A 26,460-nucleotide genomic window follows, 5' to 3' on the forward strand; every position below is an offset into this window, starting at 1 on the left:
TTGTTATCTTATGTCATAGACGAATATTTGTAGGCTTTCACCCCTCCAACATTACTCGTAAGTCATTTATGAATGAGATTTTGATTAACTTAAAGAGTCCTTAACTTGCACTTGAGAGTAAATCAACGTTGTGAATCTATCACAAGAATATTGAAAGAAAAGCTACGACTCCACCATTTCGGGTAAAATTTCAAATTGTATTAAAGTAATTGTATAAAATGGAAAGTTATTTTGTATTTAGTGTGTCGCCATTAAATAACATAAAATACCGTAAATGTTATCTTTCTAATGCGAGAAATTGTTATTTTACCGTTATATACGCACGCAAGTGTGAATGTTATAAAGGAAATATTTGTAATGGAAACATCTCATTATATTATCACTATCAGCTCTTTGCCTGACAATCGGTTTCCTTCTTCAACCACTAAGCATCGTCTTTTCGAAACCTCGCAGCAGACAGTTCCATCTGCTATACATAACATTCTGTCCATTTTTTAGTTAGTCATCCAAGAAACAAATCCCCGGCTTTCAAAAAATACATGACAACTAAATCCTATTCGATGTTAGATGCACAAGATGATGACAGGATTCAATGTTAGATGAACAAGATGATGACAGGCTTACATGCAAATAACGACTTTAAAGCCGCCTCAAATTATGCCAGGTGATCGGATTCTGGAAAACAGCATCATCAACAGGAATGTCTCGTTTTTTCACACCAACAACTAATCGCAGTCTACGCTGACACCTGCGTATGTTGTAGTGCCTTAGCTTTCGTCTCAGCAAAAGAAAAGCAACCTTCTTAAACCGTGTTTCTGCTATACGGAACTCTGCCAACTATTTCTAAGTCTGAGCTTACTTTGGACAAACATTGAGGCGATATATCTGCAATATCTTCTGTTATTTAACATAACTTATTGCAATTTGCTAGTTTGTTGTTAATAAAATTGATTGGTTTATATTAAGCTTTATTATTCTTCGATAAATATAAATTCTTTCATCGAAATTGTCGGCATTTTGGGGTCGTTACCGAAATCCGTTTTCCATGGTAACAAAAATTGAAAGAAAAAAAAAAAAAGAAAAAAAAAAAGAAGCATATGAAACAAAGTTTCCCGGAAATGAGCAAAAGAAATACAGACCCTAAATGCGTTTAAAATTATCCAAATTTATTAAAATAAAAGTTATGAATTGCCTTTATTTCCCAAAGTTAGGGTTTAAACAAAGCCCTTAAAGAGACATTTAAAATAAAAAAAAACAAATACAAATAAAACGACAATTCTTACTTGTAAGAAAGGCTGGAAAGAAAAGAACATATATATATATATAAAAAAAAAAACAGAAAGTTCTTTTCAGTCTTTCTTTAAAATGTTTTTTTTTCTTCTTCCTCGAAAGGGAATCTCAAACAAAGTCTCTTTGACTTTAAATGGAAGAAAAGAGGCAAAATATGTTTCCTTTGTGAAGGCTCATGTACCTTTAAATTCAAAGGAAAGAAAAGAAAACCACAAGCCGCTTTGTACAAATAAAATAATTCTTACGCCTGTATTTCCAGACTGTCCAGGATGTCGTGTTTTCCTTACACGGGAAAAATTCTGGTATTAATGGTATTTTTTTTAATAAAAAATATTGTTCTGTGAAGGAAACTTCGGTTGAATTGTCTTCCAAGATGGTCTCTCTCAAGTTCCTGTAACAACGAGGGAATTTTTTTCTCCTGGCGGTGTCGATAATCTGCTCGTCTTCTTGTCGTGAAGCCGGCGAAATTAATTTCTGTCTTTTACAGAAAGGAACCCCAAAAAACACAACCGGTTTTTTCCGCTGGTCTTTTTGAGATTAATTTTCCAATCGATAAGTCCTTGTTGCTTTTTAATAACTGGGAATGAAATTACGTTAAAAGTTTAGTAATTATCAATGGAGTTCCAAACAAACATCTTTTTCTAAAGGAGAAAAATCAGTAACATTATATTTAACGACGTCAAAATATTTTTGACGGAGAACGAAGTAAAGCCTCCTCCTCGAAGGCCGGGGATACCCGAACTGACGAAAACGGGGAAAGCAAAAGTTCTTTCTTCCTCCTTTCCTCAACCCCATCCAGAGGGTGAAAGAGTAGATGATGATGATGATGATGATGATGATGATGATGAAGTGACCTGCAAAAGGCCGGGCAAAGAATGCGTCCCTTTCGTTAAATGTCGGGATGTTGAATAAATAAAAAATAATTTCCTTATTAAAATTTCAACAAAAATCTTTGTTTTATTTATTAAAACAAAAAACAACCCGACGATCGATTAAGGACTAACTTTTAGATTATGAAATGGTATTTTAAAAACCATCTCATTTTTTTGTTAAATAACACTCCTAACTTAATGACTTACGCACCCTTATCTTGAATTATTTTAAATTTTTGTTGAAAAAAATGTCATTTTATTTTAAGCGTAATAATAAAAATAGAATTCATTTAAATGATAACTACAATTATTGATAGAGATTAGATTTGGAGAAAGCCATGTTGTAGCACGTATAGAGCAATCCCATTCCACGGATCGGAAATTCTTGAAAAATAACTGCTCAAGGAAAACCCATTAATCCATTATTAAGCGGAGAATGAACATATATTTTCAATAGTAAGACGAGTGTTTAATTTCACTTAGCGATGATGCGTAAAAAAACAAAAAAAAAACAACAAAAAAAAACAAACAAAACAAACAAACTATAGTACACCTGCATCATTGTCGTCGTCGTCGTTGTGAAATCAGATTCTTGTTTTTTGAAAATACAAAGCCACTCATCTATATAAAAAAGTTATAAAATACATCGATGTATATAAAAAAAGTTATAAAATACACCGATGTATATAAAAAAGTTATAAAATACACCGAAGTATAAAACAAGTGATAAAATACACCGATTTAAAAGGTTTATTTAAAAAGAAAAACATTCAAAAGTAAATAAATAAAAATTAAAGCGATAGATTACGTTTGTACGCGGGGAAGAGAAATCTTGATAGACGGATAGATTGTCTCGTTACACCTAACTACATTGTGCGACCCCCAGCATTGAGGCCAGCATCCAGGCACTTCTTTTCTTGAAATCTCGCCAGTTAAGTAATAGAATTTCTTCTCCAGAAATTTAGTAGATTCCTGACTTCTGTCTGAATTCAACTCTGACTTTTATAGTGTAATTCAAACATATCCATTAAAACATTTTCAAACATCTATATTCAAACACAGCCCTAGTTATGTAAGACAGGGTCTTGCTATGAACGTTTTACAAGACACAAAAATTGCAGCTTTGTTGAATAACGATAGTGTAAAAGTCGACTAGCAAGGTTTCTTATGTGAGAAGGGCGATTTGGAAATGATCATTTATAATCTGAGCCTATAATTCTTGAATTATAATCAGAAATAAAGAGATTAAAAAAAAAGTTTTTCGAGTTAAGTGCCGACAAGTGAATTTTATGTACCAGGATCAAAAGAGCCGACTATTGAAAATATTATAAAACCGACACTGGGAGAAATGAAATGAAATGAAATGAATAAAATCTAAGCTGAGCAAATGGAAACTTTTGTTTACGCGATCGCTTATAAACATAACGCAGTTTTGCTTCACGAACAAAACCGATCACATTTAACGACTAATTGAGTTTTGTGGTTACAAGCATAAAAATATGAATTCTAGGATGATATTTTCTGTGATACTTATGTGTGAGCCCTTTTCTAGTCTCACACAAAAACACGCGTTCACATCTCAAGTCATTTTTCTTGTCATATACATACGCGCACACAAACATACGCGCGCACGTACACACACGTAAATATATTCACGTTCACGTACACTCACATCCACGTGCATACACACGCACGCTAAAGTACACACGTGTACTCACATATACGCACATGTACGCACACATGGACAACGTCACTTCCCCTTTAAAGGAAATCCACACATGCACAAAAGACCATCGGAAACAACTATAAAAGCGAGAGCAATAAGCTGTTTCCTCCTTTTCGACTTAGCTCTCTAGCTGACCGGTCAACGGACCATTCGCCCCTTTAGGGGCGCGCGGGCACGCGCGCCCCACGCCACCTGCTACTGTGTGGGGCAAGAGTCAACAGACAGTACGTACACTTTATACGCTTTTTCTCTCCATGAACTGGATTAACTTTCTCACTCTTTTTTCACTTTTGCTTTGGTCCATCAACCAGACAAGTTCGCGTCCACAGCTAGTGTCCTGAAGACATTTCCACGTGGACAAGTACCAACACGTGCGCACAGCTTTACTGATGTCAACCTCCTATCTTTTTCTTTGTCTACTCGCTAGACTCGTTCCACTACATTACTCACTCGTCTTTCCACGCGCGGACATGAACACGAGTTAAACCTAAAACATTGATTTTTCAACAGAAAATAAACGACATGTTTATTTTATCCAGCAATTGAGTTTTTGTTTCCTTCTTTCCATTCGTTTCATTATTTTCTTTTGTAGCGATTAGGATATTTATATCCTGGCCCGTAACACTTGTCTGTCTTTTTTGCGCTTTTTTCAAAATTATTGTTTGCTTTTTTAAAAAATTCTATTCTAATTTCTATTCTAGTGTCGATTTCATATTTGATAGTAAACCGTGAACAGTTCATAATAATGTCGTTAACTTTATACATCATTTATGCAAAGTAATTTTTCTTATTAATCTCAGTCGAGTAAGTTTCGTGAGAATTTCTATTCTTTGTTGGCATTTTGGAGGATTCTGATTTGTTTGTGTAATTAAAAAAAAAACAGTTAACATTTCAAATTTTTTTTTTTACGAATGTAATTTTACTTCGAAGTGTATCAACCATGATTTCATCCATACAATGGCACATGCAAAGCGTTACCGACATGACAATTATTTCATTGTAATGTCTTATTCCATCATTTTTCATTTAAACTTCTTAACATATTTAGATTAATATTATTAAAATTATTTTATTAATATTAATCTAAACTTATAGAAAAGAAAAACATTCTATACATTCCAATTTTATTGCTAATTAGCAGACCGCCCGGCATTGTAAAATACGCTTGTATATGATATTTTGATTTATGTAAATTTCATATTTATTATATTGTATTGGACCCAATATATAGTTATGATAAAAAAAAAATGACTTTTGCGTCACCACAGATAATTGAAACCAAAACGTTTAGCTAACGATTTACTTTTTACTTTGACGTTAATGCCTGACCTATGAAGATATGTTGCTGCAAGGCTAAAAATTAAAACATGAACCAATAGCTACGACGTTACGCGTGCATATTCGTAAAACTGTCGTTCAACAATTACCTGGCAAATTTCATTTTTAAACTTTCACACTTTTGCACCATTTTTCCCGGCTAAAACACAAATATAAAGTTTCGCATGGGTCCGAATATATGAAGTTTCTTGTCTGTAGACCAAAAACTGACAGAGGAGTTTGGTAGGCACATTTTTTTAAACAAATATATATACGCATACATAGAAAGAGGTTTGTGTTTACTATAACACGTTTACTCGAATATTATGCAAGTATAAATCATGTAGAATATCTGCATGAATATATGCACGTAATAATTAACTAAAAATGATTATCCCATGAGAAAACCGAAAATCCCAATAGGGAATTAATTAAAATCAATGTTTTAAAAATATGCAAATTAGCTAAATCTTTTACAGATGAATGAAATTCAACAGCCCATAAATAACAAAGTTGTATTTTCTTTTAAATCGGAAAAATAAATAGAAAAAAAAAGGGTTTTAATATGAATATCCATACACAAAATATGACTAACATTATTCAATTAATCACAAAAAAAAAGAAAGATCTTTATTAAGTTCCAGGGCATTAATCATTTGAATCTATAATACATTATACATAATATATAGAGAAAGAGGTTTGTGTTTACGATAACATTTTTACGCAAATATTACGAAAGTATAAATCATGTAGAATATCTGCATGAATATAATTGCACGTAATAGATGATCTAAACTAATATACAATTATTTAGAATGAATGCTTAAAACCTAGAACCCCATCTTCCAACGTAGACCCCTACTACCAGGTCTCCTTCTCCAACATCAGGGGTCTACGTTCTAACCTTCCAGAGGTTGAAACCCAATTACAGGAGAAGAAACCGAACATATTATTTCAAAGTGAAACTGGAATAGGGCCGACCACTTCACTAGATGAGTCATAATTAACGGATACTCTAACTTAACAGCTAAATCTGACACCCAAGATCGCCATGGGTATGGAATATGTGCCTACATTAAGGATGGCTTCCCGTGTGGCAGGGATATCTCTAGAGAAGATCCTAATTTACCCTATATGTGCTTCAGGGTTGCACTTGCTAACACCACTGCATTTATATTTCCCTCTATAGGCCCCACAACAGCGGAGTTACTATCTTTAAGAGCATATCTGAGAAAATAGACCACATACTCTGCACATCCCTCGGCTAACATCCACATCTGTGGTGACTTCAACGTCCATAACGTGGAATGGCTGACCCATTCAAATAAGACAGACGAGGGGAGGTTTTGTCATGATTTTGCCATTGCTTATGACCTCACTCAGATTTTTCGCGAACCCACCCGTCTGTCCGATACACCCGGTCAATATGCAAGCCTCCTAGAACTTTTTCTCTCAACTTCCCCTGAGCTATGTTCATATTCCGTTCATTCTCCTCTAGGATCCTCCGACCACTCCGTCGTATCAGTTAAGATAAAAACGAAATGTAAGAAGTCCCCAGACGCACCCCTGCACAGCACTGTATACCGATACTCTATGGCTGACTGGGATAGCTTCCGTACATTCATATCTGATTTACCTCTGCACTCCATGCTTAAAAAGGAAGTGTCCTCTATAGTATCAGATCCGACCGAATAGTTAATTGTAGGCATAGACCAATTCATACCATCTAAAACATTCCAACAAAAACCTAACAGCCAGCCATGGTTCTCCCCAGAATGTGCTGCTGCTATCGCGCACAGAAATCACTTTTTTCATAGCTACCAACGTAATAGATGCACTGAGACTAAAGCTGCTTTCAGGACTGCCAGCAACCACTGTAAAAGAGTAATAAAAAATGCTAGAGAGCTATATGCCCAGTCTGTTAAATCCAAGGTAGCTGATCAGCGGCTTGGTTCCCACCAGTTTTGTCAAATAACAAATAGGATCCTGAACAGAAGTGTGCGTTCTATCCCAACCATTATCAATGGACCAGAGGTCATCTCGTCAGCGTCAGACAAGGCCAAACTATATGCAAAGAACTTTGCAGCTATGCGCTGAAGGCCATCAACTCCCCATATTTCCTCCTATAACACAGAACAAGCAAGGTAACATACAAATATCTGTGCATGAGGTCGCCAAGCTAATCAAGAACCTAGATTCCAGTAAAGCAACTGGCCCTGATGGCATCCCAATTATAGTGTTAAAAAAGCTTCAATCAGAACTTGCTCCCATACTTACGAAAATATTTAAGCGCTGCCTTAAGGAGAAGTGCTTTCCGACTCCCTGGAAGACCTCATCAGTTTGCCCTGAATTTAAGAATTCAGGTGATAAGTCATCTCCCTCTCAGTACAGACCAATAAGTCTCCTGTGTGTTATGAGTAAGTTGCTGGAATCCATATTAAATAGAGAAATAGTCAACCACCTCAGCAGGAACAACCTTCTTAGTGACACACAATATGGTTTCCGCTCTGCAAGATCTACCGCAGATGTGCTGACGGTTATATCCCACAGGATTAGTGAATCTCTTGACAAAGGCTTCCTTTCTAGGTCAATTGCTCTTGACATATCAAAGGCCTTCGACAAGGTATGGCATAAGGGTCTACTTCACAAGATTTCCAGCTATGGTATAACTGGAAATGCTTTCTAAATCATTAAATCATTTCTCTCCGATAGGCTCATAAGAGTAGTGGTAGATGGACAAAAATCGGAGGCCTGCAATATAAATGCTGGAGTCCCTCAGGGATCAATCCTGGGCCCAACTCTCTTCCTGATCTACATCAATGACCTCCCTAAACACATACATAAATCATTCGTTGACATCTATGCTAATGATACGACCATCTACGGCAACACATCAAAGGCTGTAAATGACAAAGTTCTCTCTGATTCTTTCTCCTCTGATCTTGAGCGCATGGTTCAGTGGGGGAAGACGTGGCTGGTTACCTTTAATGCATCCAAAACCAAACTCCTATCCTTACATCATCAACGCTCTGATCCCCATCTGGCATCAATTGTGATGGATGGCTCTCGTCTTGGTGAGATCCCGTGTTTTGACAAGCTTCTGGGTTTGACCTTTACTCCTGATCTGAAATGGAACTTATTTTTTAAATCTGATATTTGCTTCGTTAATTGAAAAAAAAAGTGCTTGAATTACGGTTTTCAAGTAGTTATAAGCTTCGAAACATGGTATTATTGAATACTAATAATATAATAATTAATTGAATTTTTAATGGCCGCTTTCTGATACAGCTAGTTCATCGCTTTATTGCAGGTCTCTTCAAATGATGTTTTACACAAAAATACAATGTCTAATCTTACGTACTTTACTTTTTATTATATTTTTCTGTCAAAGAATAATAAACAAAAGCATATCCTAGGTATAAGTCTCATATAAATGAATTATTTATCGACATATCCACCATTTTTTAACATATCTTAAAACAACCTTTTTGTTCCTCGAGGAAATCAATTGTTTGATCTTAAAAGGAGTTATGGCTCTAGCAACATCAACTATGTTCCTCCACAAGGCATGATTTGAAGTAAATGGCTCTCCTACCACATAGAATCCGCTTTTTAATATTGACTAGAGATATTCAATGGGGTTAAAGTCTGGAGAACACAGCGGTCAGGATGAGAGTTTCTCCAACTAATCCCATAAATTCAAGAAAGGTTGCAGTCGCCCCAAGCAGAATGGGATGGTACATTGTCACGTATTAAAATTATCTAAAAGTGACGTGACAATGGTAGGTTATCTAGTCATGTCGACTATGATTATCCAAAAAGGCCGTGTACGAATTGCTGGTAAGGTTCACACCTTCTGGCACTCGGCATGGTTCAACCAACTTATCTCCAATGATTCCCGCCCAAAATATGATGCCTCCACCTCCTTGTTGGCAATGGACTCTGTAACGGATCAGAGTTCCGTTTGGGTTTCAAAGTTTGGTCCATTTATCGGGACCGTCAAGAGTAGCATGGGCGTCATCCCTAAAAAGGACCTGTTGGAAATCCATTTTCATGTCATTCTGTATCCAGGCTATTCGTTTTTCCCTATGTTGTTTTCGAAATGGAGACCTTGGAAGAGGTTTGATATTCCTTGCAGTCTCATTCAACACATTGTATCCGGCCTGCTTGGATCTTGGAGCGATTGCAGCCTTTTCAAAAACGGAAGCATTGGTACCGTTTGTGTTTCGGTTGACTTCCCTACGAATTTTCTGAATATCACGATCTGAAAGGTTTCTCTTGATGCCGTATTTTTTTTGGGATTTGGTGTTCGGGTTGTTCAAGAATGAGGCCGAGGTTATTGGATCCCATTCCAGCTCGATGGCTAAATTTTTAATGGACAATCCTTCTGCGAATCCAGCAACTATCCTTTGCGTTTCGATAACATTTAATCGCCTGATTTTTTGGCATTTTAAGAGATCTGCAATAAAACGATGGACAGTATAATTTCCTTCATAATAAATATATAAATATAGCATGAATTTGAATAAAATGTGAGGAAATAACTAACCTTAAAGCAGCGTTTTGATGGCACAATTTCCATTTTTTGTGACGTATATTTAGTGAAATATTGATATTTTACTAATCTGCAATAAAGCAATTGATGATATCTTTTTGTAATTTTTACACAATCGTCTAAGATATTGGGAAATTTTTAAACAGTCGCAAGATTCAAACAATCTTTTTTTATTAAAAAAAAATTATATTTATATGTCTTTTAAAGACCAATAAGTCTCTTGTGTGTCATGAGTAAGTTGTTGGAATCCATATTAAATAAAGAAGTAGTCAACCACCTCAACAGAAATAACCTTCTTACTGACATGCAATATGGTTTCCGCTCTGCAAGATCTACCACAGATGTGCTAACAGTTATATCACATAGGATTAGTGAATATCTTGACAAAAGTATCCTTTCCAGGGCAATTGCTCTTGACATATCGAAGCCCTTCGATAAGGTATGGCATAAGGGCCTACTTCACAAGATTTCCAGCTAGGGTGTTACTGGAAATGTTTTCTCAATAATTAAATCATTTCTTTCCGATAGGTTCATAAGAGTAGTGGTTGATCGGCAGAAGTCAGAGGCCCACAGTTTTAATGCTGGAGTCCCCCAGGGGTCCATCCTGGGTCCAACTCTCTTCCTGATCTACATCAATGATCTCCCAAAACACATACTTAAATCATTCGTTGACATCTATGCTGATGACACGACCATCTATGGTAACACATCAAAGGCCGTAAATGACAAAGTTCTCTCTAATTCTCTCTCCTCTGATCTTGAGCACGTGGTACAATGGGGGAAGAGGTGGCTGGTCACTTTTAATGCATCCAAAACCAAGCTTCTATCTTTATATCATCAACGCTCTGATCCCCATCTGGCATCAATTGAAATGGATGGCTCTCGTCTTGGAGAGGCTCCATATTTTGACAAGCTTCTGGGTTTGACCTTTACTCCTGATCTGAAATGGAACACGTACATCAAATCTGTTGCCAGGGACGCTGGGAAAATGGTGGGATCCTTCTACCGCTCCAGAAGATATCTCACTACTGATGCAATTCTCTATCTGTATAAAAGCCAAGTACGTCCAAGGATGGAGTACTGCTGCCACATCTGGGCAGGAGCTGCTAAAAACAGTCTATCCTGCCTTGACAGAGTACAAAATAGACTTCGTGGTTTAGTGGGGGATGCCCTTTTCTCTACCCTGCAACCTCTCACCCACAGAAGAGACGTTGCGAGCTTGTCTTTGTTTTATCGTTATTTCCATGGCAGGTGCTCATCTGAGCTCCAATCCCTCCTCCCCAATCTTTCATGAGAAACACCCGTCTGGCTGAAACTACTGTCAATAATTTTCCCCACTCTTTATCTGTGCCTAAATCCAAGCGTAGATTCCATGAGCAAAGCTTCTTTCTTAGAACCACACGCCAGTGGAACTCTCTGCCGCTTGCCTGTTTCGCCCCTGACTACAACTTGGACGTCTTCAAGTCCCACATGAACAAACTCCTGACAAACCGCCCCCTTAAGTAAGACACTCTATGAAAACCCCCAATACTAATGATTACTACAATACTATCTCATTGATTACTGTGCACGCAATAATCCTTATCCCTGAGTGGCCTTCGGGCCTTGATAAGTGGTGACCCCCATGTAAAAAAAAAAAAAATGTTGCTCATTTTCAGTTTTTGAATTGGCAATGTAAAATAGCCACCATATTCCCCAGATTTAACTAGCCCAGACTTTTTCTTGTGGGAATATTTTAAAGAAAAAGTCTATATTAACAAATCCCCAACCCAGTAAGAATTGAGGGAAATCATCAGGAACAAAATATAGGTTAGGACGATTAATCGCAATCGGGAATCGAAAATATCGAAACTTTTTGGGGTATCGGAATCGGAAAAATTATAATCTGATTTCCGATTCCAAACTGATTCTTTGAAATTTTATTTTACAATGAAAAATTAAACAAACACATTTTTTTTTCATTTACAACATAATACTGAGAAGGGCCACAGAATGGGTTATAAATGTCATTTACAGATTAAACATTGATTCACAGAGTTTAATTATTTTATATATTGGTCATTTATCAGAGATAACTTCCCTAATCTCTTTGTAAACTTTTCGAATCTATTCGCTAAATGCTTATATGCACCATCCGAGGGAGTTCACTTGATTATAAAAACGGTTGTAAATGCTCTTGGCGAGGGGTTTTAATTTCGTTGGCGCCAACAGTACATTGGCGGTGCCTGTCATCAGCTTCTTTTGAAATAATTAAAGTTTTATGGCACTTCTCTTAAGGACGCAAAAGAAAAATATAGATGAAATTCTCCCATGAGTACATCAATATGTTGGATGGGATACATAAAGAGGTTTTCTTTATTATAGAAGGAAATTATATCTACATTTAAACGTATGTATGCACCTCAAAAAGAAGAATGAGATTTAAACATTTATTACTGTAATTAACAGAAAAAGAAAAATAATAAATACTCAACAAATAAATGTTGCCAAAGGTGTTGTGTAGTGGTGCATATATTGAGGATGATGGCAGATTCATATCGGAGACATGTATAACGGAGATGATAACAGAGATAACGACGATGATGACGATACTGAGGGAACATTTATAACAGACTGGGATGATTCTTGGGGACTTCATACTATTAATACAGACGAGGAGATATGATGCAACAGTTCTTAACACATATAGAGGAAAGGAGATTCATTATTATGATGAAGGAGGCACATTACTTGTAAGGGGGTTACACAAGAGTTCGTTTGTAGGTGAATATACAAAACACATTTACCTTTTCGATTGTAAAGACAACACGAAGACGACATTTACAAAATTATTGATGGTTTCTTTATTCCTCAACTAGCCGATTAGTGATGTCAGGAATTCAAGCCTTTTCGACTGCATGGTCTACTTTTCTCCCTTTGCAGTCTCCAACTGACTCTATCACTGTGTGTGATCTACTCCGATTATCAGATCTTCTCTAACTTCGAACCGTCGATTCATATATTGAGAAATCACCTTTGTTTATGACGTCAGAAATGTGGTTCCCAACATGACTAACTTTCACGTGGATTTACATATGTCTGTCCAAACACACTTTTGGCAAACAAAGAATTCCCAATTCTAATTGTTTAATATTTAACCTATTTTTAAACAATAGTTTTAACTCGTATTGTCTATTCTTTTAATTGACATATTTAATATCCAATTATTCTAAAATGGACAATCGCTTTTTTCCGACATAAATAATACTTAACTGTTTCTAAAAGAATTAACAATGTACTGCATCCCTAGGATTTCGATTATCCACTTGCCTACAGGGTTTAGATTCTAGGCTTTTCCTAATATCATTTCCACTTATCTAGTCTGTCTTCTTACTTACATGAGAAGGATACAGCCCTTCTTATGTAACAAAGGCAAAACTCTTCTACATACCTGAATAAATTTATTTGTGTTTAAACTTCTTTTAAAGTTTGTTTTTGGTTCAAAACAGACTTAGTGTCTTCCTTTTTAGTCAGAACTTTTTAAAAATGCCTGCCCAATAACCCCCGGCAGAAGGACAATTGATAACCACTCAAAATTGAAAATGAAACAAACGCTGGTAGAAACACAGAAATGTTAACAATCGATCAAAAATAATACGAGTGTTTTGTTTAATTTTCGATTTTGGAGCGCTTAAGCAAGAATGGCCCAGAAATAAGTATTATTGTACGTTCATTTTATGTGCGAAATACTTCGCAAAATTTAAAAATAATTTTGAGTTTTTTTCGCCATATAATCATTTCAAAATGTAGAATCCCATTTGGGAGAAGTGAATTAGCTGAAGGGATTAATATATTTGCTGCTGCTGCTATTATTATTATTATTATTATTATTATTATTATTATTATTATTATTAGCAGCAGGAGTAGTGGTGGTAACTGTCTTCCTTTTACAGTAATACAAATCAATCTACGAAATGTGATTATGAGAAAAAATATGAACATTTTTTCAAAGTGAGAAGGTGCAGAATAGTAAACAGAAATCCCTTTAATGTTAAAAATGCTTTTCAAAATAATATGTTATTATGTAGAAACTCATTCTTTACATGTGACGGGCTTTTTTTTAAAACTATTCTCTCCCTACACTGTTTTTTTTTTTAATTTGCATTCTAATCGTCGGGTAATTCTTTTTGGGGACACTAAAACGCCAGGGCGCCAGAATTCAATCTGCCATTTGTTTCGCCAAAAAATACACCAAAAAAGTATGCTAGTGCGCCAAATTTTATTTCCTCATAAAACAAATTTCTATCCAGCGATTAAACATAAACGTACATATGAAGAACCACATATATTTTAAAAATGCAACAACGGAGCTGAAGTCGATGTTTTGATTCTAAAACAAAATAACCTTTTTTGATAAATCTCTGTGTGGTATAGCGGGAAATATTTTTACAAATGAATAAAAATGAATACAATTTATTTTTACTAGAATCCTTATATTTTGTCTAGCCAATGAACATAAAATTTTATATGAAAAACCATGTTTACTATTTAAAAAAAATCCAATCACGGAGCTGAAGTGGATGTTTGCGTCTAAAACAAAATTAACTATTTTCATAAATCTCTGTGTAGCGTACCGGGAAAATAATAAAAATCAACAAAGTTTATTTTTACAAGAACCTTTATACATTTATCTAGCCAATAAACACAAAATTACGTACGATAAACCACTTTTATTATTTTTAAAAATTCGACCTATGCAACGAAACTGAAGTTGATGTTTCCGATCCTAACCCAAACTACCTATTTGATAAATCTCTGTTTGATTGTACAGGAAAAATATTTTTTCTAAAGAAAAAAAAAACGAATAAAATTTAGTTTTACAAGAATCTTTATACATTTATCTAGCAAATAAACATAAAAATACACATGAAATCTACTTGGATTATTTTTAAATTGTTTTTGAAAGAGCATTAGCAAGGTAGCAGAAATCGAACAAGAAGTTGGTGTTTTTTTCCTTATTATATTTGTATGACAGAAGGTCCCCCACGTGCTTGTACGGGTTCGCCAATTTATAGGAGAGGAAAGTGGCCAGACTATATGTAATATCCCTAACCCCTCATCCCTTGAATGAACTCTTCCGTTAACTATAAATGCTGCGTAATTAACGCTATCTGTGACTTGCTTTCTTTTGTGAATAAAACCTTTACAAAGGTATTCGGCTCTTCGTTTTTCACTACAATTTTATTCACAAAAGAAATGGACCGAGTACTTCGTTCCGAACGATTCGACACCGAGTCTACAGCCTTCAATGCAGAAAAAAGTACAAACACTGGAAACTCACGTTTATGAATTACTTACATACGGTTAACGGCACTGAAGAAACTGGAAACACCCAAACTGACTTCTATGCTTTGATAAATAGCATATCGGCTGATGTATACGAAATAATCAGTGACACCAGCGACTATGCATCTGCCATGAGAGCTCTGGACGCGGCATACTTCAGGCCTACTAATATCGTTTACAACCGACACCAACTTATTACCATGAAACAACAACCAGCGCAAACAGTGGATTCTTTCAGGCTACAGTTGGAAAACCTCGCTAAGACATGCAACTTCCAAGCCGCGAGTGCTGAAACAAATAAAAGCCAGTATATGCGGGAGGCTTTTATTAGCTGTATCTCCTCCTCCTCAATTCGGCAACGACTTCTCGAGAAATCCTCGCTAACTTTTCGGGAAGCATACGAGATGGCAAGATCTCTTGAACAAGCAGAAAAACACTCTGCGTGTTACAACCAGGAGAGTGTGATTTCTGCGCCAATAATCGCTTCAGGAGAAAATACGAGTCTGGCTGCTACACACAAAAAAAAAAAAAACGAGGCCAAAGGAAATTTGTTTTTTTCTGCGGGAATTCTCGTCATCCGCGTCGCCTTTGTCCAGCACGGTACTCGAACTGCAATAAGTGTTCGAAAGAAGGACACTGGGCCAAAGTCTGCAAATCTTCCGTGTCAGCGGTGTTAAATGAAGACACTGATTTCCCGAGTCTCGCATGTCTAGGAAGGAAAAAAGACATTACTTTTACTAAGTGTAAAATAAATAGATTCACTGTCAATGCCATGATAGATTCTGGTAGTGTGGGGACTTTCATTAACGACAATATTGCAAAAAAAAAATGAACCTCGAAATTATTCCCAAACACACAGAAATATCATTAGCCGACCCTAAAATGTGTGCGAAAATTGCGGGAGAAACTAAAGTCGATATCTCTCTAAATAATAATGTACACTCTAACATAATAGTGGAGGTCATTAAAAATTTATTTTTCGACTTAATCATAGGAAAAGATATTCTCGGCAGATACAAGATGGTAACTTTCAAATTCGATGGACCGGAGGAAGAACTTATCGGAGCAGTAGCAGTATCAGAAATTTGGGAATTTTTGACACCCCTAACAGAAAACTGCGATTAAAATATAGAAAACTCGTAATTTCTCTTTCTAAAGTGGGTTATTTATTTTCTTTATAGAATATGCTTCCAAAATAAACTATTTAAGTTGTTTAAAAAATAATAGAAATATTATTTTTCATTGTTTAAAAAACATTGTTTACAAAGTGCGTGCGTGCGCTCTGGGGAGCCATTTTGTTACGTAATGAAATCAATTGATTTTTATGAGATGAATATTTTTCAATTTTTAAACTTTAAAAATCTATCAAAATTTTCCTATTCGTTCAATTGTTACGTTTTTTTCAGGGTGAATGTAAAATTTTATGCTCTTTCCGATAAACTAAATATAATATTTTAGACAAACGTTGTTTTATAAATTCACCCCCCCATTTTGGAATGTCTATGAGAAATTTAATAATTAATTTTGCTTGAACCGTTTTATATATCACAAATTGAAGATAAAACATGAATAAATAAAATACTCAAATTTAAAACAACAAAAAAATATTACTTATCTGGTAATTTACCGGTAAAGTCCAAAATTTAAATCCTTCTTTTTTCGATAACCACGTGTTTTTTTTTTTTTTTTTTTTTTTTTACGTGGAAGCTTAAGTTTTGTTTAGAATGTTCCAGTAATTAATAGTCCATCAGTTGATATAATTATATTTAATTCCTGGTTTCCTTTTTTTCGATATATAAAAAAACAAAGACGAATTCGGGTAATGCAGATTTATAGTATAATAAAAAAAATATTCAGGTATTTCTTTAAGATATTAAAAAAAGAAAAATACCATTGAACATCTGCGTCATATAGTAATCCGTCTTAATGAAAAAATGAAAACTGTCAGATTTTGTCTACGATAGCGTCAAGGCACAAAAATAAAAAAAACCGGACAAGTTATCTCCCTTAAGTCAGGCAAAAACGTACTGCTACCGTCAATCTGTTCATTGCAATGTGGCCATAAAGTGGGTGCCCATTTGACGTCACATCATTATAGAAAAGTGACCCCCCACTTTGTGACCATTTGTAAAATTTATCTTGGAAACTATTAGTTTCGTTTGCCGTATATATGTTTATTTATGTTTTCAGCGCCTCCGAAAACCTTTAAAAGTGGAAAATTTGAAGGAATATAATCCAATATCGAGATTATTAAGGTTTCTGAATTAGTGTTTTTTTTTTTATAGGCCTCCGTACATAAGTAAGAGATAATTTTTCACTTTCCGGTGTCGTCACAACTTGCTTTAAAGACACGCCGTCGTCGCCGTGTGTTGGAAAAATCCTTCCATTTAAAAATACATGGATTATAATACATAAATATGAATAAATTCTCATACAGGAAGATTAAAAGAAAGCATATCTTACTCATTAACCAGGCAAGTTCTTTATTTTGCCGTTAAAATAATTATCGTAAGATTCACGTAATGTTATTGTTCGAATGTTAAGTGTCACTTAAGTGAAGAAATCGACGGAAAAATAAATAAAATTGTTTATTTCTCTATTAAAGCTTTTATGATATTAAAATTTGGTCTTTGCTCGTTTTATTGAAATAAAATTTACGGGTTTAAATTACGTTTTACTATTATTAAAATCTGATAGAAAGATAGGTGTATATTCAAAATGGCGACTTCGCATGCGAATATCCCCAAATTTCTGATACTGCTATCGGAGCAGTCACCAAGAATACCTTTTTTCCATCCATGAACGTTTCTCCTCCCCCATTGTTTTCTCATCTCTCTACGAAAATAACACCAATCAGCACCAAGTCACGTCGCCACACAATTGCTGATAGCAAATTTATAAGAGCAGAGACTGCAAAATTGTTAGAGGAAAATGTTATAGAACCCTCAATTTCACCTTGGCGAGCGCAAGTTCTAGTAACATCGAATGAAAACCGAAACAAAAGAATGATGATTGATTATAGCGACACAATCAACAGATTTACTGAATTAGACGCTTATCCGATACCAAGTATATCAAAGATTGTCGAGGAGATAGTCAGGTATAATGTTTTCACTACGCTTGATCTTAAATCAGCATACCATCAAATCGTCATCAGTAAGGAGGATCGTAAATTTACAGCATGCGAGTCGAATGGTAAATTATACCAGTTTACTCGCCTGCCGTTCGGGGTTATTAATGGAGTAAGCGCCTTCCAAAGGACCATTTACGGCATTGTCAGCAAAGAGCAATTAGTAGATACTTTTGTCTATGTGGATAATGTTACTATCTGTGGAAAAACCCAAAAAGAGCATGACTATAATCTTCAAAGATTTTATGAGGTTGCTAAACAGTACAACATCACGCTTAATAATAAAAAAAAAAGCATCGTTTCAGTCTCAACGATAACATTACTTGGGTACACTATCAAAAACAACCAGATATCACCCGACTACGAACGTCTTAAACCTCTACTTGAGATGCCACCTCCTCTAAATCTAAAATCACAAAGACGGATTATTGGGATGTTCTCCTACTACAGCAAATTTATCCAGAATTTTTGCAGAGAAAATATTAGCACTAAACCGCAATAGAGAATTCTCGTTATCTTCTGTGGCGTTGGACTCTTTTATAAGACTGAAAAACGACTTGAAAGATGCTATGCTGGTAACGGTTGATCCAGAAAAAGAATTTATAGTAGAAACAGATACTAGTAACAACTGTATTGCAGCTACCCTTAATCACGAGAATCGCCCGGTTGCATTCTATTCCAGAACACTAAGCCCTAGTGAAACGAAACATCACGCGGTAGAAAAAGAAGCAGCTGCTATTGTTGAAGCACTACGTAAGTGGCGACATTTTCTCCTTGGTAAACATTTTACTGTAATTACGGACCAAAAAAGTATTAGCTTCATGTTTGATAATACCAGGAAATCAAAAATAAAAAATGACAAAATATGCCGTTGGCGCATTGAACTGTCACAATTTAAGTTTAGCATCGTCTACCGTCCTGGTAGAGAAAATATTGTCGCTGATACGTTTTCCCGAATATCTGCTCTCACTTATTCCTTACAAGATCTTCGGGAGCTACACTGTAAATTATGCCATCCAGGCATTACCCGACTCTTCCATTTTTGCAAAGAAAGAAACTTTCCTTTCTCTCTCGATCAAATAAAAGGAGTAACTAATTCGTGCTCGTCTTGCCAGTATTTAAAACCCAAATTCTTCACCGGTAACAAGGGAACTCTCATAAAAGCAATAGTACCATTTCAGCGATTAAACATGGATTTCAAGGGACGACTGCCTACGTCCACACATGGTAACAAATACCTACTTACGATAATCGACGAATACTTGCGTTTTCCTTTTGCATTTCCGTGTAAAGATATGACAAGCTCAACGATCACACAATGCCTGAATCAACTATTTGCGATATTTGGTATGCCCGATATGATTCACACAGATAGAGCGACTGATTTTCTGTCGGAAGAAACGACCAATTACTTACATGGGAAATGCATTGCGACTCCGAAAACGAGTAGATATCACCCGGAAGGCAATGGTCAAATTGAGAAACTAAACGGCACACTATGGAAGGCCATACAAGTAACCTTACATTCTCGTAAAATGAGACTATCCTGCTGGGAAAATATTCTACCTGATGCTCTACATTCTATTCGATCATTGCTTTGCACAGCTACGAATGCGACCCCTCATGATATACTATTTAAGTACAGCCGTAAATCCACTTCTGGCACTTCTATTCCCCTGTGGGCAAAACCAGACCAAGTATACGTCAGAGATCATATTAGGTCGAGTAAAAATGACCCCCCGGTTACACCTGCGACGTTACTGGAGATCAACCCTCATTATGCCCAAGTACGACTACCTTCAGGCATCGAAACTACCGTCAACGTCAAAGATTTGGCTCCCAACACAATTAATGGAGATAACACGTTAGAGAATGGTTGCATGCCACCTGTGAGTAAGCCAGGGAGTGAAAACGAATGTATACAATATCCTGAACTTATAGAAGAAAACACCCTGTGGAATTGTCTTCCGTTTTCCTGCTTTCCGGCTGACTACAATATGGTTGTGTTCAAGTCTAAAGTAAATAAGTTCTTGATGAGCCGTTCCATATAAGTTATCAAATTTACCAAATTTTCATTACTAATGATTACTATATTGACCAATTTCTACTGTACACTCTTTAACCCTTATCCTTGAGTGGCCTCTGGGCCTTGATAATGTGGTGATGCCTTTGTAAAAAAAACAAAAAAAAAACACCCGTTGAGAGCGAAATGCCAACCGAGCCGCTGCGTAGATCTGGCAGAATACGGAAATTTCCTGAGAAATACAAGGACTTCATTACTAAGTAAGGCACGAAAAAAAAGTTTAAATTATAGGCAAAAAAAAAAAAAAAAAAATGTTAGGGGAAAAAAAAAAATAACGAAAAAAAAAAACTTGAAGGGAAAAGTGTAATATCCCTAACCCCTCATCCCTTGAATGAACTCTTCCGTTAACTATAAATGCTGCGTAATTAGCGCTATTTGTGACTTGTTTTCTTTTGTGAATAAAACCTTTACAAAGGTATTCGGCTCTTCGTTTTTCACTACACTATAGGTGGAAGCCTTCTTCCTATAATAAAAATAAACAAAATACAACGGCAACAGTAAATAGCAATCAACTCGAACACAATATGTTAAAATAATAAATTGTTTATCTTACCAAGTAGCTTTATGTGATATATATATATATATATATATATATATATATATATCACATAAAGCTACAAATATATATATATACATTTATAGGTAGGTAGGTAGGTAGGTAGATAGATAGATGTGAGATATTGATTATGTTTTTTATTACTTGTGATCTCCTGTGGTCATAAAATTAAATTCAATCTTGGATATTTTAAGCAGAGTAGTTCATAGAGTAAATTATCAAGTGAAAATGATGGACAAATTGTGAAAGAATTGAAAAGAAATGAGTCGGAATGTGTCAAGTTGAAAAGAGAATAGACAGGATGACTGCGAAAGTAATGTCTAGAAATCCTTCACAACTATGGCACTTGTTATTTTAAGCATATTAAACGAAGAAACCCGCAAATAACATGTACCATATTCTTATAGGTAGCACTGACTCATTACGTCTAATTTAATTTGTTTTATTAGTTTTTATAGTATGCAAAGTAAATATTTTAGAGTTTACTTGTCTATTCAATATCACAGATTTTAAAAAGTATTCGCACCTATATAAATGGCCACGTTTGTCAAAGTCAAGTAAATATCTGACGAAGAGATCTTTCTCGAAATATTATATTACACGGACATACCACCAGACCGACTTTCCCAGGTAACCACTGTGCAAATATAAATATACTGCGTATATGAAATATGAATATGTACGCATGTATTTATAAGTTGTATTAATAAATTTCTCACCTGCTTCAGCTTGTGTCTTTCCGTTACTTCTGCATTGTACCGCCTTTTACAATTCTATTTATTAAAATGTTTGTTAAAACCTTTTCATTTACATTTAAAATACCCTAAAACATATGAGATTCTACTTTTAGTCGATTATGTGCAAGCACACTGAAACGCTATTTTAGAATTTAGAATCAGGGGTTCAGTTGTGCATCTAAATATAATGAAAACTAATCCCATTTCGGTACATTCTAACTTTTTAAGAAGTTAAGTAATTTTTATCGCTAATTCTAAGTCCGATCAGCAAAACCATGAAATCACATGTGATTGCTTTATTTTTCATATTGCCAGACTTTGGGTTAATAGTAGGAAAGGAGAGTTGATTTTTGACTTTTAACAATCACATATTTTATACTAAAGTTTGAGTTGGAATATTAGAATTCCTAATATTTAAAACAAATAAAGTTGATTGCATGTTCTTAAAACATTGTCTGATTTACAAGGTGAGATCATTTTGCGTTATGTTTATGAAGTGAACTTATTGTTTCTGTGTTATTTTATTTTACCACTTAATTTCTCAATCTGTTTACATGTAATCGCCTAAAAATTGAGGATCGTGTTTTTCTTGTTTAAGGTGCATTAGAATATAAGTCGGATTTCTAAAAAAATAAAAGTGTTTTTTCCATATGTAATTTTGTTTATTGGCTAGATATATGTATAAATGCTCTTCAAAAAATAAACTTCATTCATCTTTATTCTATTAGAAAAATATTTTTCGGTACGCCACAGAGATTTCTCAAAAAAGTTAGTTTTGTTTTAGAACTTCAGCTCCGTTGTTGGATTAAAAAAAAATAATGAACGTGGTTTTTCGTCTGTAATTTTATGTTTATTCGCTGCATAAAAATGTACAAATAAGGTTATTTTCAGAAGAATTTTGATTGTATGACGGAATAAAATTTGGCGCACTTGCATACTTTTTAGCGAACCAAAATGGCGGATTGAAATCTGGTGTGCTTGCGTGCTGACGTCCCAAATAAGAATTACTGATTATTTTACGTTAAATTAATATATTTGAAACTAATCTTCCAATCTAAATTCTAAAATGATGGCTTTTCTTTCTGTCAGGTTTTCACACGTAATCAGGTATAAAAGTAATATTTCATTTTGGAATAGGGATTCAGCTGTGAGTGTTAATCTAAAAACTTGTCATTTTTATTCTTTTTTTCTTTCGTATGTAAAGGGTTTGTTTATTTTATTTACTCGTAGAGTTATGCGTAAATTTGTGCCTTGTCATCGTCGGTGTGGAAAAATGCATGGCTTTGGTTGGGATTTCACTGTTTGAATTAATACAAAGGAAAGAGAAAAGAAAAAGAAGGAAGGGAAAAAAGGGAAAAAGGGAAAAGGAAGAAGGAAAGAGAAAATAAAAAAAGAGAAAAGCAAGAGAAAGGAAAAAGGAAAAGAGGAATAAAAAAAATAAAAAAATTCCAATCCTTTATTGGTTATTATTATTATTATTATTATTATTATTGGTGGTAGTAATGGTGGTATGTTTTTATTATTATTGTAGCTGTTATTGTAGGATTTGTTTTTGCTGTCATTGCTATTGTTGTTGTTACTGTTGTTATTATTATTACTACCATTACTAATGTGTTACTATTATCATTGTAGATTTTATTTCTATTGTTGTTGGTGGTGGTAATGGTAATAGTGGTGGTGGTGAAAGAGAAAGGTCGGGAGAGGATCTTTAACCTTGGTGGAAAACCCTCCTAGAGATGATGTTTCGATAAAACTATCTGTGGTGGTGTAACCTAAAATTCACTAACCCCATTTATGGGAGAATGTCAAATCAAAATATTGAAAATAACGACGTGAATGAGGCTGGAACATCTTAAGAAAGTCTCACGTCCGGCAGGTGTCCCACTGGTCAACAGGGTGGGTCCTGTTGTCATCATACAACTGTTCGAAATTCTGAGGATGTGGGTGGATGTAGGGCAGTGAGAATTGGCAAAGCAGGTCCCAAGACACGAAGGGAGTTGGAACAGGAATGTTAAAAAACCATGGACAAATGAGGAAAGAAGAGTATTGTGGGAATGCTTTGTAAGAGGTGGAAGTACCAAATCTGGTGAATATATCCGAAAAGTGAAGGAAGAACGGGAATCGAGAGGAGGAGGAGCTAGAAGTGTCGTGAGTTTGGTATCCCAATTAAAGCAAATTAAAAATAACAACCTACTTTCAGTGATTGCAAGAGAAGAGATTGGACGGATGGTTAGGAATAAAATGAATAACGAAAGTAAAATTGATGAAACTAGCTCTGATGAAAGAACTGAGAGAGTGGAAGTGCAGAAGGATAGAAGGCATTACTGGCAGTGGCGGCTTGAGGAAAGTATTAAAATGTATTAGTATGGAGGAAACCTAATGAAAACAGTGAATGCATGGGCAGTCAGTGTTTTGAGATACAGTGCGGGCATTTAGAATGGTCTAACAAGGTGTTGCATGCCATAGATATCAAAACAAGAAAAGTTTTAGCAATGTTTGGTATATTTCACATTCGAAGTAGTGTAGCAAAGTATAAAAAGATAAAAGATCAATGAATAAAATATTCTTTCTTTCTGATTTTCTTTATGATTTAATGATTGAGAAAACATTTCCAGTTATACCATAGCCGGAAATCTTGTGAAGTAGACCCTTATGCCATACCTTGTCGAAGGCCTTTGATATGTCAAGAGCAATTGACCTAGAAAGGAAGCCTTTGTCAAGAGATTCACTAATCCTGTGGGATATAACCGTCAGCACATCTGTGGTAGATCTTGCAGAGCGGAAACCATATTGTGTGTCACTAAGAAGGTTGTTCCTGCTGAGGTGGTTGACTATTTCTCTATTTAATATGGATTCCAGCAACATATGATTGTCGAAATTAGTAAGATATCCAAGAATAACGAAAAATGATGAAATTTTAGTAAACTGATTGGTGTGTTTGAAATGAAATAATCAGCCCAGGCAATATATTAATGTTATTATTTAAGTAAGGGGGAGGCGATAAGGAGGGCTTAAATTATTAAAAATTATTGTCGAAATTAGTAACATTTCTAAGAATTACGAAAAATGATGAAATGTTAGTTAATTGATTTTTGTTTTGCAATGAAATAATCAACCCAGACAATATATCAAAGTTATTATTTTTAAGAGAGGGAGATAAGAATGGTTTTAATTACGAAAAAATATGGTCGAAATTAGTAACATATTCAAGAATAACGAAAAATTATGAAATGTGAGTTGATTGGTGTGTTTGTAATGAAATAAGCATCCCAGCAAATATATCAAAGTCATTATTTTAGTAAGGAGGAGGCTAAAAGGTGTGTTAAACATTTGAAAAAACTTTTTCGAAATTATTAAAATATCCAAGAATTATTAAAAATGATATGTGATTTAATGCCGTAGTATGCTTGCAATGAAATAATCCGACCACACTAACGATAAAAAAAATGCCGGAAATTATTCTCTATTAGAGTAGATAAACTTAGGACTTTATTTAAGTAGTATACTTAATATATACTATTACAGCAAGCTTGCCTGTATTGAAAATGTTTGCTTCCTTGCTGGCCAATCAAACCATCTAATATAGTTAGCCTTATGTTCAAGTACATTCTAAATATAATACAGTACAAAGAAAAAGTTACCCATGAAAACGAACCTCCTAAAGTAAAACCTTGAATAGTTATCTAATCTCGAATGTAAATTAATATTAAGCCGACTTTACAAATTGATAATAGTTAATTATTGGATTTTAATTAATTATAAGGTGAAACTCTAATGATTCAAACTCGATAGATAACGACAAACTTCCACCCATTAATATGGGAGGGGAGATTATCATCAAAAGTGTCCTGAAATGTTAACTTAGCACCGGACTTACTACTTAGATACAAATAAGTCATTTGTACCCATTTTCCTCCCCCCTTTTTTTTTAAATGGAGAGTAGATAATACAGTGGATGTGTTATCGGCAGCTCCAGTAACTCTCTCTTCTCCTATTTTGTCATTCAGTCCTCATTCAATGAGTGATTTTTCTGACAAAGGGTGAAGAAAAAGCTGCTTAAAGGTCGGTAGTACTTGGTGACCAGTAGTCTGAGATGTTGGAAATTTTTCTGTCTCTGTCTGTCCTTGTGGCCATGTCACTAGTAAGGGTGCTGGAGGTAAACGTTTTGTCTGGGCTGACGTTATCCGCCTGATAGTCAGGGACACGAACCTTGGATTAACCACTAAGGAGGCTGTCCTACCAGCAGGCGCAAAGTACTGGGACTGCTGTATTGCCATTTGGTGAGTGGATCTGGACCATGCAGCTCTGGTGGGGCCTCTCGATGCCATTACTAGTGGGTAATTGTTACGGCTTTACCTTTTCGTGTGCTACAAAAAAAATTTTTCTGTCTTTTTCTCTCTTACTTTCCCTCTCTGTACTGCTCTAACCAAGTATGCCAACCTATTCCACAAATCCCAAAATCTCAACATGAAATATCTCCAGAATAAAAACCCGATTAAACCTAGAACCCCATCTTCCAACGTAGACCCCTACTACCAGGTCTCCTTCTCCAACATCAGGGGTCTACGTTTCAACCTTCCAGAGGTTGAAACCCAATTACAGGAGACGAAACCGAACATATTATTTCTAAGTGAAACTGGAATATGGCCGACCACTTCCCTAGATGAGTTCATAATTAATGGATACTCTAATTTAACAGCTAAATCTGACACCCAAGATCGCCATGGGCATGGAATATGTGCCTACATTAAGGATGGCTTCCCGTGTGGCAGGGATATCTCTAGAGAAGATCCTAATTTACCCTATATGTGCTTCAGGGTTGCACTTGCTAACACCACTGCATTTATATTTGCCTTCTATAGGCCCCAC

At 35.2% G+C, this 26,460-nt stretch overlaps 1 protein-coding gene across 1 annotated transcript in view; it reads right to left on the bottom strand.

Annotated features, from left to right (window-relative positions):
- Positions 1–26,460, bottom strand: part of LOC145261117 (uncharacterized) — a 485,607-nt gene that overhangs the window by 355,814 nt on the left and 103,333 nt on the right. The gene's annotated exons all lie outside the window — the stretch shown is intronic.

This window comes from Euprymna scolopes, chromosome 37 (genome assembly GCF_053919585.1).
Source record: "Euprymna scolopes isolate OS-2025 chromosome 37, ASM5391958v1, whole genome shotgun sequence".
NCBI classification, from domain to species: Eukaryota; Metazoa; Mollusca; class Cephalopoda; order Sepiida; family Sepiolidae; genus Euprymna; species Euprymna scolopes.